General features: G+C 39.9%; 15 non-coding genes across 15 annotated transcripts; all 15 read left to right on the top strand.

Moving 5' to 3' along the window:
* Nucleotides 1-543: 543 nt before the first annotated feature.
* Nucleotides 544-616, top strand: trnam-cau (transfer RNA methionine (anticodon CAU)). Its single transcript has one exon. It is a non-coding gene; the product is annotated as a tRNA-Met (tRNA).
* Nucleotides 617-855: 239 nt separating this feature from the next.
* Nucleotides 856-928, top strand: trnat-agu (transfer RNA threonine (anticodon AGU)). Its single transcript has one exon. It is a non-coding gene; the product is annotated as a tRNA-Thr (tRNA).
* Nucleotides 929-1,325: 397 nt separating this feature from the next.
* trnar-ccu (transfer RNA arginine (anticodon CCU)) lies at nt 1,326-1,415 on the top strand. Its single transcript is given in 2 exon segments — nt 1,326-1,362; nt 1,380-1,415. It is a non-coding gene; the product is annotated as a tRNA-Arg (tRNA).
* Nucleotides 1,416-2,087: 672 nt separating this feature from the next.
* On the top strand, nt 2,088-2,160 carry trnam-cau (transfer RNA methionine (anticodon CAU)). The gene has a single exon. It is a non-coding gene; the product is annotated as a tRNA-Met (tRNA).
* Nucleotides 2,161-2,411: 251 nt separating this feature from the next.
* On the top strand, nt 2,412-2,484 carry trnat-agu (transfer RNA threonine (anticodon AGU)). Its single transcript has one exon. It is a non-coding gene; the product is annotated as a tRNA-Thr (tRNA).
* Nucleotides 2,485-2,868: 384 nt separating this feature from the next.
* On the top strand, nt 2,869-2,958 carry trnar-ucu (transfer RNA arginine (anticodon UCU)). Its single transcript is given in 2 exon segments — nt 2,869-2,905; nt 2,923-2,958. It is a non-coding gene; the product is annotated as a tRNA-Arg (tRNA).
* A 657-nt stretch (nt 2,959-3,615) lies between these two features.
* On the top strand, nt 3,616-3,688 carry trnam-cau (transfer RNA methionine (anticodon CAU)). The gene has a single exon. It is a non-coding gene; the product is annotated as a tRNA-Met (tRNA).
* A 694-nt stretch (nt 3,689-4,382) lies between these two features.
* On the top strand, nt 4,383-4,472 carry trnar-ucu (transfer RNA arginine (anticodon UCU)). The gene is given in 2 exon segments: nt 4,383-4,419; nt 4,437-4,472. It is a non-coding gene; the product is annotated as a tRNA-Arg (tRNA).
* Nucleotides 4,473-5,146: 674 nt separating this feature from the next.
* Nucleotides 5,147-5,219, top strand: trnam-cau (transfer RNA methionine (anticodon CAU)). The gene has a single exon. It is a non-coding gene; the product is annotated as a tRNA-Met (tRNA).
* A 239-nt stretch (nt 5,220-5,458) lies between these two features.
* Nucleotides 5,459-5,531, top strand: trnat-agu (transfer RNA threonine (anticodon AGU)). The gene has a single exon. It is a non-coding gene; the product is annotated as a tRNA-Thr (tRNA).
* A 397-nt stretch (nt 5,532-5,928) lies between these two features.
* On the top strand, nt 5,929-6,018 carry trnar-ucu (transfer RNA arginine (anticodon UCU)). The gene is given in 2 exon segments: nt 5,929-5,965; nt 5,983-6,018. It is a non-coding gene; the product is annotated as a tRNA-Arg (tRNA).
* A 674-nt stretch (nt 6,019-6,692) lies between these two features.
* Nucleotides 6,693-6,765, top strand: trnam-cau (transfer RNA methionine (anticodon CAU)). Its single transcript has one exon. It is a non-coding gene; the product is annotated as a tRNA-Met (tRNA).
* A 239-nt stretch (nt 6,766-7,004) lies between these two features.
* On the top strand, nt 7,005-7,077 carry trnat-agu (transfer RNA threonine (anticodon AGU)). The gene has a single exon. It is a non-coding gene; the product is annotated as a tRNA-Thr (tRNA).
* A 395-nt stretch (nt 7,078-7,472) lies between these two features.
* trnar-ucu (transfer RNA arginine (anticodon UCU)) lies at nt 7,473-7,562 on the top strand. Its single transcript is given in 2 exon segments — nt 7,473-7,509; nt 7,527-7,562. It is a non-coding gene; the product is annotated as a tRNA-Arg (tRNA).
* Nucleotides 7,563-8,549: 987 nt separating this feature from the next.
* Nucleotides 8,550-8,622, top strand: trnat-agu (transfer RNA threonine (anticodon AGU)). The gene has a single exon. It is a non-coding gene; the product is annotated as a tRNA-Thr (tRNA).
* Nucleotides 8,623-12,915: the final 4,293 nt, after the last annotated feature.

The raw sequence follows: 12,915 nt of genomic DNA on the forward strand, positions 1-12,915 counted from the left end.
AACCTACTGAGGCCTAATTGCTGCTCTACAAAGAAACCCAGTGTTTCTTTAGCAGATGGGACGCCAATGGCTCAGACTGCGTGAGTAAGGGAACACCGCATGTTGGTGGGTGTTAATACAAATCATACAAAGGTAGGAGAAAGGTTTGTTCTTTTGATTCAGATAGGCCTGAGACTAGATAAAGGATGTAAAACCTTCAACACAGCAATGGGTCTACAAGCTGAGTGACCAAACAGAAACTCATTGACTGAACTCTGTGCTTGTCTGAATGAGCTCTCCTAGATCCAGCAGCAACTGAGACAATCTTTCTAACTAATCTGAGTTCAGCTTTACACAAAATGCTTGTAAAAGCAGTTTTAGTCTGTCATTGGAAATCTCTTAAAAGCATAACCTAAACAATGCTACTATTCCGACTGAAAAGGATCATAGATTATATGTTAACCATTCAAAATACAAAGCTAGAACTATCAAATTGTTTAATGTAGACAGAAGATTAAACTATTTTTACCAACTGTCACAGGAGCACAAATTTGGGCAATGTATGCCTTGTTAGCGCAGTAGGCAGCGCGTCAGTCTCATAATCTGAAGGTCGTGAGTTCAATCCTCACACGAGGCAAGTCTTTGGTCAGTAAAGTTGGCTCTGTGGTGCATTGTACTCTTAGAAAAGGTTTGTAAGTAATACAAAGGCTGTGGGTTCAAGTCTATGAACAATTTTGCTCAGAAATCTTGAAACTTTGGAGTTGTCATGGGTTGTACGTTAACCACACAAAGGTAGAAATACCAAATTGTTTAATCACGACAGGAGATCAACCTATTTTACCAACTGTCAAAGGAGCAAAAGTTTACTCAAAGTATGCCTTGTTAGCGCAGTAGGCAGCGCGTCAGTCTAGTAAACTGAAGGTCGTGAGTTCAATTCTCACACGAGGCAGAGCTTTTAGAAACTCGATGCATCCTCGTTCAACAGTGGCCAAACAAAATGAACAAGAGTCCGACGGAGGGTCTGCTTCACACCACAGGACCAGCAATACTGTCAGGGTAAGCTTTGAGGAAAGCCTCTCAATGTTCAAGTGGACCTTGGCTTCATCCATGAATTCATCTCTTTGTGAGTGTGTCCTGCCCACCAAAAATATCCATCTCTTTAAGTAACCCTGAGCTGAAGCCTTCAAGTCCATAGTAGGAGATACAGATTCAAAATGAGTCCTCAAAATAAGCACAGACCTCTGCTGAAAAGTTTAACTTTTACACAACTGAAGGAACATTCATTCATCCATCTCCTGGGAAGGAGCCGTGCTTCCATAATGTGCAGAACATTGGTCAGGGTTTATGGCTCTGTGGCGCAATGGACAGCGCATTGGACTCCTAGAAAACATTTGCAAGTAATTCAAAGGCTGTGGGTTCAAGTCCCACCAGAGTCAAATTTCTGACCAATCTTGCTCAGAAATCTTTAAACTTTGTAGTGAATCAGCTCATTTTCACAGTGCTTTATGTAGAACTAAAGGAGTAGAGCCTTCAAGCCTTGTTGTGTCGGGCTCAGGCTGTGTGGGTGAACCTACTGAGGCCTAATTGCTGCTCTACAAAGAAACCCAGTGTTTCTTTAGCAGATGGGACGCCAATGGCTCAGACTGCGTGAGTAAGAGAACACCGCATGTTGGTGGGTGTTAATACAAATCATACAAAGGTAGGAGAAAGGTTTGTTCTTTTGATTCAGATAGGCCTGAGACTAGATAAAGGATGTAAAACCTTCAACACAGCAATGGGTCTACAAGCTGAGTGACCAAACAGAAACTCATTGACTGAACTCTGTGCTTGTCTGAATGAGCTCTCCTAGATCCAGCAGCAACTGAGACAATCTTTCTAACTAATCTGAGTTCAGCTTTACAAATTATGTTTGTAAAAGCAGTTTGTCTGTCTTTGGAAATCTCATATAAGCATAACCTAAACAATGCTACTATTCCAACTGAAAAGGATCATAGATTATATGTTAACCATTCAAAATACAAAGCTAGAACTATCAAATTGTTTAATGTAGACAGAAGATTAAACTATTTTTACCAACTGTCACAGGAGCACAAATTCAGGCAATGTATGCCTTGTTAGCGCAGTAGGCAGCGCGTCAGTCTCATAATCTGAAGGTCGTGAGTTCAATCCTCACACGAGGCAAATCTTTGGTCAGTAAAGTTGGCTCTGTGGTGCAATGTACAGCGCATTGGACTCTTAGATAAGATTTGAAAGTAATACAAAGGCTGTGGGGTCAAGTCTATGAACAATTTTGCTCAGAAATCTTGAAACTTTGGAGTTGTCATGGGTTGTACGTTAACCACATGAAGGTAGAAATACCAAATTGTTTAATCACGACAGGAGATCAACCTATTTTACCAACTGTCAAAGGAGCAAAAGTTTACTCATAGTATGCCTTGTTAGCGCAGTAGGCAGCGCGTCAGTCTAGTAAACTGAAGGTCGTGAGTTCAATTCTCACACGAGGCAGAGCTTTTAGAAACTCGATGCATCCTCGTTCAACAGTGGCCAAACAAAATGAACAAGAGTCCGACGGAGGGTCTGCTTCACACCACAGGACCAGCAATACTTTAAGGAAAGCCTCTCAATGTTCAAGTGGACCTTGGCTTCATCCATGAATTCATCTCTTTGTGAGTGTGTCCTGCCCACCAAAAATATCCATCTCTTTAAGTAACCCTGAGCTGAAGCCTTCAAGTCCATAGTAGGAGATACAGATTCAAAATGAGTCCTCAAAATAAGCACAGACCTCTGCTGAAAAGTTTAACTTTTACACAACTGAAGGAACATTCATTCATCCATCTCCTGGGAAGGAGCTGTGCTTCCATAATGTGCAGAACATTGGTCAGGGTTTATGGCTCTGTGGCGCAATGGACAGCGCATTGGACTTCTAGAAAAAGATTGCTAATAATTCAAAGGCTGTGGGTTCAAGTCCCACCAGAGTCAAATTTCTGACCAATCTTGCTCAGAAATCTTTAAACTTTGTAGTGAATCAGCTCATTTTCACAGTGCTTTATGTAGAACTAAAGGAGTAGAGCCTTCAAGCCTTGTTGTGTCGGGCTCAGGCTGTGTGGGTGAACCTACTGAGGCCTAATTGCTGCTCTACAAAGAAACCCAGTGTTTCTTTAGCAGATGGGACGCCAATGGCTCAGACTGCGTGAGTAAGGAGAACACCGCATGTTGGTGGGTGTTAATACAAAGGTAGGAGAAAGGTTTGTTCTTTTGATTCAGATAGGCCTGAGACTAGATAAAGGATGTAAAACCTTCAACACAGCAATGGGTCTACAAGCTGAGTGACCAAACAGAAACTCATTGACTGAACTCTGTGCTTGTCTGAATGAGCTCTCATAGATCCAGCAGCAACTGAGACAATCTTTCTAACTAATCTGAGTTCAGCTTTACAAAATATGTTTGTAAAAGCAGTTTGTCTGTCTTTGGAAATCTCATATAAGCATAACCTAAACAATGCTACTATTCCAACTGAAAAGGATCATAGATTAACCATTCAAAATACAAAGCTAGAACTATCAAATTGTTTAATGTGGACAGAAGATTAAACTATTTTTACCAACTATCACAGGAGCACAAATTTGGGCAATGTATGCCTTGTTAGCACAGTAGGCAGCGCGTCAGTCTCATAATCTGAAGGTCGTGAGTTCAATCCTCACACGAGGCAAATCTTTGGTCAGTAAAGTTGGCTCTGTGGTGCAATGTACAGCGCATTGGACTCTTAGATAAGATTTGAAAGTAATACAAAGGCTGTGGGGTCAAGTCTATGAACAATTTTGCTCAGAAATCTTGAAACTTTGGAGTTGTCATGGGTTGTACGTTAACCACACAAAGGGAGAAATACCAAATTGTTTAATCACGACAGGAGATCAACCTATTTTACCAACTGTCAAAGGAGCAAAAGTTTACTCATAGTATGTAGGCAGCGCGTCAGTCTAGTAAACTGAAGGTCGTGAGTTCAATTCTCACACGAGGCAGAGCTTTTAGAAACTCGATGCATCCTCGTTCAACAGTGGCCAAACAAAATGAACAAGAGTCCGACGGAGGGTCTGCTTCACACCACAGGACCAGCAATACTTTAAGGAAAGCCTCTCAATGTTCAAGTGGACCTTGGCTTCATCCATGAATTCATCTCTTTGTGAGTGTGTCCTGCCCACCAAAAATATCCATCTCTTTAAGTAACCCTGAGCTGAAGCCTTCAAGTCAATAGTAGGAGATACAGATTCAAAATGAGTCCTCAAAATAAGCACAGACCTCTGCTGAAAAGTTTAACTTTTACACAACTGAAGGAACATTCATTCATCCATCTCCTGGGAAGGAGCCGTGCTTCCATAATGTGCAGAACATTGGTCAGGGTTTATGGCTCTGTGGCGCAATGGATAGCGCATTGGACTTCTAGGAAAAGAATGCAAGTAATTCAAAGGCTGTGGGTTCAAGTCCCACCAGAGTCAAATTTCTGGCCAATCTTGCTCAGAAATCTTTAAACTTTGTAGTGAATCAGCTCATTTTCACAGTGCTTTATGTAGAACTAAAGGAGTAGAGCCTTCAAGCCTTGTTGTGTCGGGCTCAGGCTGTGTGGGTGAACCTACTGAGGCCTAATTGCTGCTCTACAAAGAAACCCAGTGTTTCTTTAGCAGATGGGACGCCAATGGCTCAGACTGCGTGAGTAAGGGAACACCGCATGTTGGTGGGTGTTAATACAAATCATACAAAGGTAGGAGAAAGGTTTGTTCTTTTGATTCAGATAGGCCAGAGACTAGATAAAGGATGTAAAACCTTCAACACAGCACTGGGTCTACAAGCTGAGTGACCAAACAGCAACTCATTGACTGAACTCTGTGCTTGTCTGAATGAGCTCTCATAGATCCAGCAGCAACTGAGACAATCTTTCTAACTAATCTGAGTTCAGCTTTACACAAAATGCTTGTAAAAGCAGTTTTAGTCTGTCATTGGAAATCTCTTAAAAGCATAACCTAAACAATGCTACTATTCCGACTGAAAAGGATCATAGATTATATGTTAACCATTCAAAATAAAAAGGTAGAACTATCAAATTGTTTAATGTAGACAGAAGATTAAACTATATTTACCAACTGTCACAGGAGCACAAATTTGGGCAATGTATGCCTTGTTAGCACAGTAGGCAGTGCGTCAGTCTCATAATCTGAAGGTCGTGAGTTCAATCCTCACACGAGGCAGATCTTTGGTCAGTAGAGTTGGCTCTGTGGTGCATTGGACTCTTAGATAAGGTTTGTAAGTAATACAAAGGCTGTGGGTTAAAGTCTATGAACAATTTTGCTCAGAAATCTTGAAACTTTGGAGTTGTCATGGGTTGGACGTTAACCACACAAAGGGAGAAATATCAAATTGTTTAATCACGACAGGAGATCAAACTATTTTACCAACTGTCAAAGGAGCAAAAGTTTATTCAAAGTATGCCTTGTTAGCGCAGTAGGCAGCGCGTCAGTCTAGTAAACTGAAGGTCGTGAGTTCAATTCTCACACGAGGCAGAGCTTTTAGAAACTCGATGCATCCTCGTTCAACAGTGGCCAAACAAAATGAACAAGAGTCCGACGGAGGGTCTGCTTCACACCACAGGACCAGCAATACTGTCAGGGTAAGCTTTGAGGAAAGCCTCTCAATGTTCAAGTGGACCTTGGCTTCATCCATGAATTCATCTCTTTGTGAGTGTGTCCTGCCCACCAAAAATATCCATCTCTTTAAGTAACCCTGAGCTGAAGCCTTCAAGTCCATAGTAGGAGATACAGATTCAAAATGAGTCCTCAAAATAAGCACAGACCTCTGCTGAAAAGTTTAACTTTTACACAACTGAAGGAACATTCATTCATCCATCTCCTGGGAAGGAGCCGTGCTTCCATAATGTGCAGAACATTGGTCAGGGTTTATGGCTCTGTGGCGCAATGGATAGCGCATTGGACTTCTAGGAAAAGAATGCAAGTAATTCAAAGGCTGTGGGTTCAAGTCCCACCAGAGTCAAATTTCTGGCCAATCTTGCTCAGAAATCTTTAAACTTTGTAGTGAATCAGCTCATTTTCACAGTGCTTTATGTAGAACTAAAGGAGTAGAGCCTTCAAGCCTTGTTGTGTCGGGCTCAGGCTGTGTGGGTGAACCTACTGAGGCCTAATTGCTGCTCTACAAAGAAACCCAGTGTTTCTTTAGCAGATGGGACGCCAATGGCTCAGACTGCGTGAGTAAGGGAACACCGCATGTTGGTGGGTGTTAATACAAATCATACAAAGGTAGGAGAAAGGTTTGTTCTTTTGATTCAGATAGGCCAGAGACTAGATAAAGGATGTAAAACCTTCAACACAGCACTGGGTCTACAAGCTGAGTGACCAAACAGCAACTCATTGACTGAACTCTGTGCTTGTCTGAATGAGCTCTCCTAGATCCAGCAGCAACTGAGACAATCTTTCTAACTAATCTGAGTTCAGCTTTACACAAAATGCTTGTAAAAGCAGTTTTAGTCTGTCATTGGAAATCTCTTAAAAGCATAACCTAAACAATGCTACTATTCCGACTGAAAAGGATCATAGATTATATGTTAACCATTCAAAATAAAAAGGTAGAACTATCAAATTGTTTAATGTAGACAGAAGATTAAACTATATTTACCAACTGTCACAGGAGCACAAATTTGGGCAATGTATGCCTTGTTAGCGCAGTAGGCAGCGCGTCAGTCTCATAATCTGAAGGTCGGGAGTTCAATCCTCACACGAGGCAGATCTTTGGTCAGTAGAGTTGGCTCTGTGGTGCATTGGACTCTTAGATAAGGTTTGTAAGTAATACAAAGGCTGTGGGTTGAAGTCTATGAACAATTTTGCTCAGAAATCTTGAAACTTTGGAGTTGTCATGGGTTGGACGTTAACCACACAAAGGGAGAAATATCAAATTGTTTAATCACGACAGGAGATCAAACTATTTTACCAACTGTCAAAGGAGCAAAAGTTTATTCAAAGTATGCCTTGTTAGCGCAGTAGGCAGCGCGTCAGTCTAGTAAACTGAAGGTCGTGAGTTCAATTCTCACACGAGGCAGAGCTTTTAGAAACTCGATGCATCCTCGTTCAACAGTGGCCAAACAAAATGAACAAGAGTCCGACGGAGGGTCTGCTTCACACCACAGGACCAGCAATACTGTCAGGGTAAGCTTTGAGGAAAGCCTCTCAATGTTCAAGTGGACCTTGGCTTCATCCATGAATTCATCTCTTTGTGAGTGTGTCCTGCCCACCAAAAATATCCATCTCTTTAAGTAACCCTGAGCTGAAGCCTTCAAGTCAAGTAGGAGATACAGATTCAAAATGAGTCCTCAAAATAAGCACAGACCTCTGCTGAAAAGTTTAACTTTTACACAACTGAAGGAACATTCATTCATCCAGCTCCTGGGAAGGAGCCGTGCTTCCATAATGTGCAGAACATTGGTCAGGGTTTATGGCTCTGTGGCGCAATGGATAGCGCATTGGACTTCTAGGAAAAGAATGCAAGTAATTCAAAGGCTGTGGGTTCAAGTCCCACCAGAGTCAAATTTCTGCCAATCTTGCTCAGAAATCTTTAAACTTTGTAGTGAATCAGCTCATTTTCACAGTGCTTTATGTAGAACTAAAGGAGTAGAGCCTTCAAGCCTTGTTGTGTCGGGCTCAGGCTGTGTGGGTGAACCTACTGAGGCCTAATTGCTGCTCTACAAAGAAACCCAGTGTTTCTTTAGCAGATGGGACGCCAATGGCTCAGACTGCGTGAGTAAGGGAACACCGCATGTTGGTGGGTGTTAATACAAATCATACAAAGGTAGGAGAAAGGTTTGTTCTTTTGATTCAGATAGGCAGAGATCTAGATAAAGGATGTAAAACCTTCAACACAGCACTGGGTCTACAAGCTGAGTGACCAAACAGCAAACTCATTGACTGAACTCTGTGCTTGTCTGAATGAGCTCTCATAGATCCAGCAGCAACTGAGACAATCTTCTAACTAATCTGAGTTCAGCTTTACACAAAATGCTTGTAAAAGCAGTTTTAGTCTGTCATTGGAAATCTCTTAAAAGCATAACCTAAACAATGCTACTCTTCCGACTGAAAAGGATCATAGATTATATGTTAACCATTCAAAATAAAAAGGTAGAACTATCAAATTGTTTAATGTAGACAGAAGATTAAACTATATTTACCAACTGTCACAGGGCACAAATTTGGGCAATGTATGCCTTGTTAGCGCAGTAGGCAGTGCGTCAGTCTCATAATCTGAAGGTCGGAGTTCAATCCTCACACGAGGCAGATCTTTGGTCAGTAGAGTTGGCTCTGTGGTGCATTGGACCTCTTAGATAAGGTTTGTAAGTAATACAAAGGCTGTGGGTTGAAGTCTATGAACAATTTTGCTCAGAAATCTTGAAACTTTGGAGTTGTCATGGGTTTGACGTTAACCACACAAAGGGAGAAATATCAAATTGTTTTAATCACGACAGGAGATCAAACTATTTTACCAACTGTCAAAGGAGGCAAAAGTTTATTCAAAAGTATGCCTTGTTAGCGCAGTAGGCAGCACGTCAGTCTAGTAAACTGAAGGTCGTGAGTTCAATTCTCACACGAGGCAGAGCTTTTAGAAACTCGATGCATCCTCGTTCACAGTGGCCAAACAAAATGAACAAGAGTCCGACGGAGGGTCTGCTTCACACCACAGGACCAGCAATACTTTAAGGAAAGCTTCAAATAAATGTTTACCAAAATATAACCAATCTACAAAAGTACACATTTACAGCACTGTCTTACATTAAAAACGAATTAGTGGTGGAGGAGATAGAATACACACATTTCTTTAACCAACAATTGAAAAACAATATTAATGGCACTAACTTTTCTCACTTGTCTTTCAAGCATCAAATATGTAAGTCTTAAACTTGTATTGAGCTAATCAAAGTGTATAAATCAAACTACATAGGACAATAAACATATTTTAAACACATCTTTGCTCATATGAAACAGAAGCTAACAACAGAACACGCTACACATGGCACAGGCTCGTCTGCTAACTTACTACTGTTGATAAAACTTAACTCTTATCAAACTCAAATATCAAAACTACAACGTCATGAAACTCTTTACTTGTTAGTAACTTATTTCTGACATATAAACTGTGTTTCTGACTAAAAACATACCTGAAAAGAGAAGAAATTGTCACAAATGTGCTCCAGGTCTGCTTCTTCCAATCAGGAGCAATAGTAGAATGAGGAAAACAGCACGTGTGGGGCTGGAGACAAAACCAATCGATCCTAGATAGTCTAACTCAGAACATTCAGTGGATCACAGATAAACATCACTTAATCTCAATTTTAACAATAAAGAGTCAAGTAAATCATGTCTATTTAACACTCTTTTAACATTTTTAACTGTCTTTTAACTTTTAACTGGTATTTAAGTTAATAAACTCATGAACTCAGTGTTTTAATCTTAACTATTCGTGCAAACTTGTCACATATAAGTTGTTGTGCAATTTACAATACATTACATCCCCAACAACATAAATACATACACAAAAATCACAACAACAAAAAAAACAACACAAAATACACAGTGACTCCAGAAATCATACATTTTATGGCAAAAATACTGTACAGGAAAGGACAAAAAAATTCACAAAATGTCTCATCACATAAGACAACAACATGCATCTTTCCACATGCAGCCCTTGGTCTAATTTTCCAAAGTAAATGTACGAAATGGCAGAAAAACTCACAAAACAAGAACGAGAATACAGTAAAAATATATATATTTCCAAAACTGCAGGAAAATATTGTAAAAGACAAGAAAAACACAGAAAATACTCCAAAAGCTGTACAAAATTACTACAACTTGCACTTTTTGATCATGTAAAGCACATTGAGTTGCTGTGTGTATGAAATGCGCTATACAAATAAATTTGTCTTGCCTTGCCTTAAAAAAACTGAACCAAACGACAACAGTAATACACAAAAATACAACAAAAACAAAAAAAATACTCTGCAAACACACAGTACTAACAAACAAGCAAAATGACAACAGAAATACACAAAATGTACTCCAAAAATGCAAAATTACAACACAAATGTGCAATATGACTTCAAAAAACATACATTTTACAGGAAACATATATACACTATACACAGAATGACAGAAAAACACACAAAAACTATGACAAAAATAAACAAAACGACAACAGTAATGCACAAAACTACACATTAAAAAATGACAACAAAAAATACACAAAAACACAAGAAAAACAAAAAATGACTGCAAACCCATAGTACTAACAAACAAGCAAAATCACAACAGAAATACACAAAAGTGACTTCAAAAAATGCAAAATGACAACACGTACATGTTATGACTCATTTTTAATTGGAGTAAACAAGCTACCTAATTTGGCTTTAAGTTCAATTCAGAATTAAATGTGCATTAGGAATTAAGTGTCTACAAGGTCACTTTAAAGAGGAAATAACTTTTATTCTGCTTTAAAGATGAATTAAAGCTCCCATACAAACATGTTTCTGACCATTCTTGCACAGAAATCTTTAAACTTTGTAGTGGTCATAGGTTGTACGTTACCCATACAAAGGATTAAATTGTTTTAGACAGGAGATCAAACTATTTTACCAACAATCACAGGAGCATAAATTGGGTTTATGTATGCCTTGTTAGCGCAGTAGGCAGTGCGTCAGTCTACTGAAGGTTGTGGCAGCGCTTTTAGAAAGTTGATGCATCCTCGTTCAACAGTGGCCAAACAAAATCAACAAGGGTCCGACGGAGGGTCTGCTTCCCACCACAGGATCATCAATACTGTCAGGGTAAGCTTTAGGGAAAGCCTCTCAATGTTCAAGTGGACCTTGGCTACATCCATGAATTCATCTCTTTGTGAGTGTGTCCTGCCCACCAAAAATATCCATCTGTTTAAGTAACCCTGAGCTGAAGCCATAGTTACGGTGGCTGGGAAGTGTCAGGTGAATGCATTTACAGAAACGAACACAAATGCAAACAGGTCACAACACGAATACAAACCGGCCACAACGGAAGTGTTTCCGACGGACCGGTATTACAGTCGGACGGGTATTATGATATCATAGCCTGATATGAAAAATATAAGAGTATCCTAATCAACTTTCACTTACTTTCATACGCGTTTCGATGTCTTCTTCTTGTTCTTCACTGTTCTGGTGGTTTAAAAACATCTGCCAGAAACGTGTCCGTCTGTAATACCGGTCCGTCGGAAACACTTCCTTTGTGGCCGGTTTGCATTCGTGTTGTGACCTTTTTGCATTTGTGTTCGTTTCTGTAAATGCATTCACCTGACACTTCCCAGTCACCGTACATAGTAGGAGATACAGATTCACAAAGAGTCCTCAAAAAAAGCACAGACCTCTGCTGAAAAGTTTAACTTTTACACAACTGAAGGAACATTCATCCATAGATGAGGGATATAAAACATTCAACACAGCAATACTGAGAGACTAATTGAGAAAGAATGTATTCTCTAAGTCACGATCTGCGTTGCTTTTTCATTTTTGTTTCTTTTTGGTAATTTATTCTTTGGCACTTTTAATTGATTTCTGTCTAGTCTGTTGAGGGTTGTGGGTTGTTTAGCTGTGGTTAGTCTTTCAGGTCTTTGGTCATTGAGTTACTTTTGTTTTTGATGTCCTTTGATTTGCACTTTATTAGGTTTTAGGTTTTCACTTTTCTGTGTTCATTTTGTACTTTATTTGGTCTGTGTTTATAGAGTTTTTGATTTTATATTCAAATAGTCCTGTAGGAAACTGCTACTTATGCCTTCCTTTCTGTGTTTGACTCCACCACATACCTCATCCCCTCGCACTGACACTCCAAAGCCTGAGCACAATATGTGTGACTTTTAAACTAGATTTTTCCCTTTAATCCGGTTTACTAAATCAATATCAGAACAAGAAGGCAGGTCAACACAAAGATCCCTGATGTCCACTGAGCCATTGAAACCCAGGGCTTTCTTGTAGTGCTGTCAATGCAGTAGGGCTGCTGAATCCAAAATTGTGCAATGGTGTGTGATCGCCTTGTTATAGATCGGTTTAGGACTTCTGATTGGACAGCAGGTGTGGTAATCAATAATTCAAGTAATAAATTCTTTGGGAAAAGCCACATTTTATTAGATCCTTCAGACTTGTCCTGCACTCATGTTGAATCCATACAATTTATTTCAATCTTCATTCCCTCCTTTAAGTCAGTCTGTTACTGAACAGCATGTTCTCTTGGATGATGACAGTGAGGACTGAGTTGTGCTGTTTTTACTTTCATTGGCTCATTAACGTGACATGAAATCTCAGCCTCCAGCACATGGCACACACGACAATCCAAGAGACACGAGGCACGCATTGTTTGATCCCTGAAGAGTTCAAGTGGTGAATGACGTTTATGGGTGCGAGGGTGTGGCTGTGTGGGGATGGGACCAATGCATGAGCCCCAAAGGACGAACTTGTGTTCTCTGATTGTCAATAAACATTGATTTATTTGTTGGGTTTTCTCAAGGGTAATCCTTGTCAGGGTAGGTTATCTGTCAACAAAATGATCAACTCTTTCAGAAATGGTTTGAGAATCTCTATGTGAGGACAAACATCCGTCAGGCTTATGTGGATGTTTATTTCGAGCACTGATTGTAGCAAAGCTGAATGTTTCAATAGAGAAGGAATGGTTTGAGCTTTTTTTTTTCTTCCACTGCCTCTTTCTAATGCTTTTATTTTCTGCTCCACATTTAAAGACAATGCATTAATAATCAACAGCAGCCAATTGTTTGAAAGTAAGTGATTAAAGAGCACTGAGTGAATTAAAAAATGCTTTAAGGAGTTGATGAAAGAGATTTAGAAAGGGACAGGTAGGGAAATGGCACTGA

The sequence above is a fragment of the Gouania willdenowi genome, chromosome 1 (genome assembly GCF_900634775.1).
Source record: "Gouania willdenowi chromosome 1, fGouWil2.1, whole genome shotgun sequence".
NCBI lineage: Eukaryota > Metazoa > Chordata > Actinopteri > Blenniiformes > Gobiesocidae > Gouania > Gouania willdenowi.